This window comes from Salvelinus sp. IW2-2015, unplaced genomic scaffold (assembly GCF_002910315.2).
Source record: "Salvelinus sp. IW2-2015 unplaced genomic scaffold, ASM291031v2 Un_scaffold83, whole genome shotgun sequence".
NCBI classification, from domain to species: domain Eukaryota; kingdom Metazoa; phylum Chordata; class Actinopteri; order Salmoniformes; family Salmonidae; genus Salvelinus; species Salvelinus sp. IW2-2015.
Window position 1 is genome coordinate 3,486,650 of NW_019942514.1, and position 6,163 is coordinate 3,492,812.

The 6,163-nt window shown below is 43.8% G+C and overlaps 1 long non-coding RNA gene across 1 annotated transcript; it reads right to left on the minus strand.

The window, feature by feature from the left end:
- Positions 1-4,295: 4,295 nt before the first annotated feature.
- Positions 4,296-5,005, minus strand: LOC139023879 (uncharacterized). The gene is made up of 2 exons (XR_011475098.1): positions 4,862-5,005; positions 4,296-4,764 (listed from the first exon to the last, which is right to left on the minus strand). It is a non-coding gene; the product is annotated as an uncharacterized lncRNA (long non-coding RNA).
- Between the last annotated feature and the right edge of the window lie 1,158 nt (positions 5,006-6,163).

Genomic DNA, 6,163 nt, shown 5'->3' on the forward strand with positions numbered 1-6,163 from the left:
TCCTGGGCTATYTGGGGTATTATATGTGATTGACCCCCAAGTTCTCCATGATTGCCGTACCTCTCAATAAGCTATTGGACAGCCAGAGGTTCAGCTCACGAAAAAAAAGTGTCCCAGTACAGTGGTCTCTAGAGTGTCAAACTGCTTTTGATACCTTGAAAAGTAACCTTTTGGCATATGCTGACTTTTCTCTCCCCCTTCCTGCTCGAAGTAGATGCAAGCTTCCGAGGGCTGAGGGCTGTTGTCTCAAGTGCAGAATGGGCTGGAAATGGTCATCGCTTACGGCAGCCGGAGTCTGATCGAAACGATCAAAACCACAGGTCCTTCAAGCTGTAACTGCTGGGACTGAAATGAGTGGTAACAGAGAAATTTAAACCTTACCTCCACTTTCACTGTTTACACTGACAATAATCCGCTTGGCTATCTGCATAAAGCCAACCTCGGGGCAGTCGAGCAGCTCTGAGCCGCACAGTTGGCAAACTACCAGTTGGACATCAAGTACCATGCAGGAGCCCGTAGTATAAATGCTGATGTCCTCTCTAGGCTTCCAGAGGAAGGAGGTAGAATACTTCATGATAAGCTGTAGACCACACTATCTACCAAGAGAGTTCTTATCTACATTATTCGTAGCTGTCTCTATTTACCACCACAAACCGATGCTGGCACTAAGACCGCACTCAACAAGCTGTATAAGGCCATAAGCAAACAAGAAAATGCTCATCCAGAAGCGGCGCTCCTAGTTGCCGGGGACTTTAATACAGGCAAACTTAAATCAGTTTTACCTAACTTCTACCACCATGTCACGTGCAACCAGAGGGAAAAAACTAAACCAGGAAGTACCAGTGACTTACTCAATACGGAAGTGGTCAGATGACGCGGATGCTACGCTACAGGACTGTTTTGCTAGCACAGACTGGAATATGTACCAGGATTCATCCAATGGCATTGAGGAGTARACCACCTCAGTCACTGGCTTCATCAATAAGTGCATCGACGACGTCGTCCCCACAGTGACTGTACGTACATATCCCAACCAGAAGCCATGGATTACCGGACACATCTGCACCGAGCTAAAGGCTAGAGTTTCCGCGTTCAAGGAGCGGGACACTAATCCAGACGCTTATAAGAAATCCCGCCATGCCCTCAGACGAACCATCAAACAGGTAAAGGATCAATACAGGACTAAGATTGAATCCTACTACACTGGCTCTGACGCTCGTCGGATGTGGCAGGGCTTGAAAAATATTACGGACTACAAAGGGAAACCCAGCCACGAGCTGCCCAGTGACGCGAGCATACCAGACGAGCTAAATGCCTTGTATGCTCGCTTCGAGGCAAGTAACACTGAAGCATGATTGAGAGCACCAGCTGTTCCGAACGACTGTGCGATCACGCTCTCTGTAGCCGATGTGAGCAAGACCTTTAAACAGGTCAACATTCACAAAGCCGCGGGCCAGACGGATGTGTACACAAAGCATGCGCGGACCAAATGGCAAGTGTCCACACTGACATTTTCAACCTCTCCCTGACCGAGTCTGTAATACCTACATGTTTCAAACAGACCACCATAGTCCCTGTGCCCAAGAACATCTGCCACGCTGATCCTCAACACTGGGGCCCCTCAGGGGTGCGTGCTTAGTCCCCTCCTGTACTCCATGTTCACCCACGACTACGTGGCCAAGCACGACTCCAACACCATCATTAAGTTTGCTGACGACACAACAGTGGTAGTAGGCCTGATCACAGACAACGATGAGACAGCCTATAAGGAGGAGGTCAGAGACATGGCAGTGTGGTGCCAGGACAACAACCTCCACCTCAATGTGAGCAAGACAAAGGAGTTGATTGTGGACTATAGGAAAAGGAGGGCCGAAAAGGCCCCCATTATCATCGACAAGGCTGAAGTGGAACGGGTCGAGAGTTTCAAGTTCCTTGGTGTCCACATCACCAACGAACTATCCTCCTCAGGAGATTGAAAAGATTTACATGGGTACTCAGATCCTCAAAAAGTTCTACAGCTGCACCATTGAGAGCATCTTGACCGGGTTGCATCACCGCCTGGTATAGCAACTGCTCGGCATCTGACCGTAAGGCGCTACAGAGGGTAGTGTGTACGGCCCAGTACATCATTGGGGCCAAGCTTCCTGACATCCAGGACCTATATAGTAGGCAGTGTCAGACTAAAGGCCCAAAAAATTGTCAAAGACTCCACTCATCCACTCATAGACTGTTCTCTCTGCTACCGCACGGGAAGTGGTACTGGAGTGCCAGGTCTAGGCCCAAAAGGCTCCTTAACAGCTTCTATCCACAAGACTGCTGAACAATTAATCAAATGGCCACCCGGACTACTTACATTGACCAKCCCCCTCTTTGTTTTTACACTGCTGCTACTCGCTGTTTATTATCTATGCATAGTCACTTTACAAATTACCTTGACTAACCTGTACCCCCGTATAAAGCCTCGTTATTGTTACGTAATTTTCTTGTGTTACTTTTGATTTTATTCAATCTTTTTTAACTATAGTTTATTTAGTAAATATTTTCTTAATTCTATTTCTTGGGCTTAAGGGCTTGTAAGTAAGCATTTCATGGTCATACAACACCTGTTGTATTCGGCGCATGTGACAAATAACATTTGATTTACCTCTCCCTGMGTCACCTAGCCGATGCATGTCCCCACTTACTGGTGATGGTTGATGAGGTACGCATGGGCTGGGCCCACAACACAGCTTGAGAGCTATGGAAACACCTCTTCAAACCCTTTGGTTACCCCAAGCGTGTTCACAGCAACCGAGGGACAACTTGAGTCCACAGTGGACACACAGCTGTGTGAATTGTATGGGGATACTTGTGAGAATGAACCAGACACTGTTGACTCTGTTAAACACACTGAGCGAAGAAGTGCAGGCACATTGGGAAGAACAGCTACCAGTTATCCTTCAAGCCTACAACAATACGGTCCACAGCAGGACTGGGCACACTCCACACTTTCTAATGGTTTGCACGGTTGCCCATTAAATGTGTCCTTGGGAGTCACATGTCCCAAGACAYGTGGATCAGTGGGTGCAGCATCATGATGGGGTCCTCCTGGAGGACCTTTTCATTGTTTCCGCAGGAGATCACATGGAAAGTTGGCGGATCGTTGGGACCCCATGCCTTCTGTATCAAACTCAAAAATCCCTTAATGCGCCAGACATTATATTTTCTATAGTCGGACCATTCTAGTTTTAGTGAAGGAAGAGCAATGCTTTTTGATGACATTATGAATGAATCAAACAGGCCTAGCTGCGCTTCGGGCTGCCGCATTCACAAAGACAGAACCGGCATGGACACAACATGTGACACATAAAATAATGTGACTAGCAAAACAAAAACACTGTTTACACAACCTATGGTACCCTAACAACACTGTCACACTATCACCAATAGCAACAACAACCATGCCACATCAAAGGTGACAGGCTGGTGGTTGCTGAAAGACCAGAGACCATAACGGTGAGGCAAACAAATTAGCAACACCGAGGTAAAGACAGTTTCAGGTTGGAAATTCGACGGATATTCGCCTGTAGTTTTCCTTATGTCCACCAACAGCAGTTAGTGGCATGGTCAACATAGTGACAAATCACATTTTTAATGGCTCTATAACCATTACTCCTAAAACTTTCAAAACTGGTTGTAGCTAACCCAATGGCATAGACACACATTGCACACACCTTTTTTTTGTTGATTTACATCTCACACTATTTTAAATTATTTATTTACATTTTTGAATTTCAATTACTCATTGGTCATGTGACCTAGTGACTTCAAACAAGGTTCAGAATGTCCACTGATTACCCTTCTATATTGCACACCCTTTAGTTTGTCCATTTTTATCTCACAAGATTTTACATTCATTTRTCAAAATGTAAAATTTCAATAGCTCCTTGGTCATGTGACCTACTGACTTCAAACATGGTGCAGAATGTACCCTTCTATATTGCACTCTTGTTTGTGTACTGTTACGGATACAGGTATCCTGTGTGTGTATTGTCTTTCCTTCTCCCCTATTCACAGGTGTCGCTAATCAGTCACCAATCAGTCATCACTCAGAAGACACCTGCTCCTTTTCCCAATCACATCCCCTTGGTTTAAAAACCCTGTCAGTTGTTTTCTCAATAGTGCAATCTCTTTCTGAGATTGCACTATTGAGTGAGGTAGGCTGCAGTGTGTTTGCTGGTCAATACATATACTGAACATGTAACCACAGTAATGGTGGCCAGTAAATCAATGAATAAAAATTGAATATTGACAAATTAAACAGAAATTGTAGACCTTTAATCTTTTCCAACATGTCAACAGACACTTAACTTCAAATAAGTATGAAACATTTCACAGTGTTAACTTTCTCTTTATCCCTGGTTGATGTACATTTCAGAGCCTCTTCAGTGTGGATGTGGTATAGCATACATTTTCAACAACAAAGACTGCACTTCCAGTTTGTGTTCTTTGCTCTGAACTATTTTGTCTTCCTTCCGAGTTACAGCACATGGAACCACCGTTGGCATGCACAACATTCAATCTAAAACTAAATGTAACACGTTATAAATAATATCAAATATCAATGCAGTATGACGAATGAGTCATCCATTGTGTTATATCATAAATTGTCTTACATGACGTAACTGTTGTCAAAAGATTATAAACATGTTAAATAAAGTGACTAACCCAGGCAGTCTTTGGGCCACATCCAGGACATGAAGCAGTTGTTGGCTTTGTTGAACTCTGAAATCATAGGCATGAACTGAACATATGGCTGTCCCACACAACTACATAAAAATAAAGAATTTACATTTACTTTGAATTAAATGTCATTACATACCAGACATTTTTAGTATGTCCTCAGCCATTTATTTTCGCAGTTGCTCCATGTGTTTTTGAAGGTTCCATATCAATTTGGGAGGGGATGTTGGGGAAGTTCTGTGCAACTTCCTTGGCCATCTACACCAAAATATAAAATAGTTTTTGATCTAATTGTCACATAACAGCTAACCACTCATTTATTGAAAAATATAACTATCAAACCTGCATTACAAGACCCAGACTGAAGGTGTCCCTGCTGCATGGTGTGAGTTATTTCCCTCCTTTCACTTCATGTCCACCCAGTCTGCTTTTCCATGGCAGGATCTCATTTTGAAGTATTCTTTTTATGTAACATAATGGAATTCTGATTAGTTCTCTCTCTCGGAGGACCTGAGCCCTAGGACCATACGTCACGGCAAACCGGGCATGATGACTCCTTCTGTCCCCAGTCCGCGCTGGCCTTGCTGCTATTCCAGTTTCAGCTGTTCTGCCTGCGGTTATGGAACCCCTACCTGTACCAGGACCAGCTGTTTTCAACTCTTAATGATCGGCTATGAAAAGCCAACTGATATTTATTCCTGATTATTATTTGACCATGCTTGTCATTTATGAACATTTGAAAATCTTGGCTCTCTCTAATCTCTCTTTCTTTCTCTCTCTCGGAGGACCTGAGCCCTAGACCATACGTCAGGACTACCAGGCATATGACTCCTTGCTGTCCCCAGTCCACCTGGCTTGCTGCTATTCCAGTTTCAACTGTTCTGCCTGCGGTTATGGAACCGCCCACCTGTCCCAGACCTGCTATTTTCAACTCTTAATGAGCGGCTATGAAAAGCCAACTGAAAATTATTCATGATTATTATTTGACCATGCTTGTCACTTATGAATATTTTGAACATCTTGCATAGTTCTGTTATAATCTCCACCCGGCACAGCCAGAAGAGGACTGGCCACCCCTCATAGCCTGGTTCCTCTCTAGGTTTCTTCCTAGGTTTGGCCTTTCTAGGGAGTTTTCCTAGCCACCGTGCTTCTACACCTGCATTGCTTGCTGTTTGGTTTTAGGCTGGGTTTCTGTACAGCACTTCGAGATATTAGCTGATGTACGAAGGGCTATATAAAATAAACTTGATTTGATTAGTTATAGGCAAATGAATACACAAGCCAAATTTGTATGCTGTTTTCCTTATCACTATAATCTAGTAGTAATTTAGTAGTAGAGGTAATTTCCTTTATGCCCCATTCTACACACAGCCTAAATTATAGGCACTGAACCATTTACAGGACAATAATAAAAGTATCATATAGGATCCAACCCTATCAC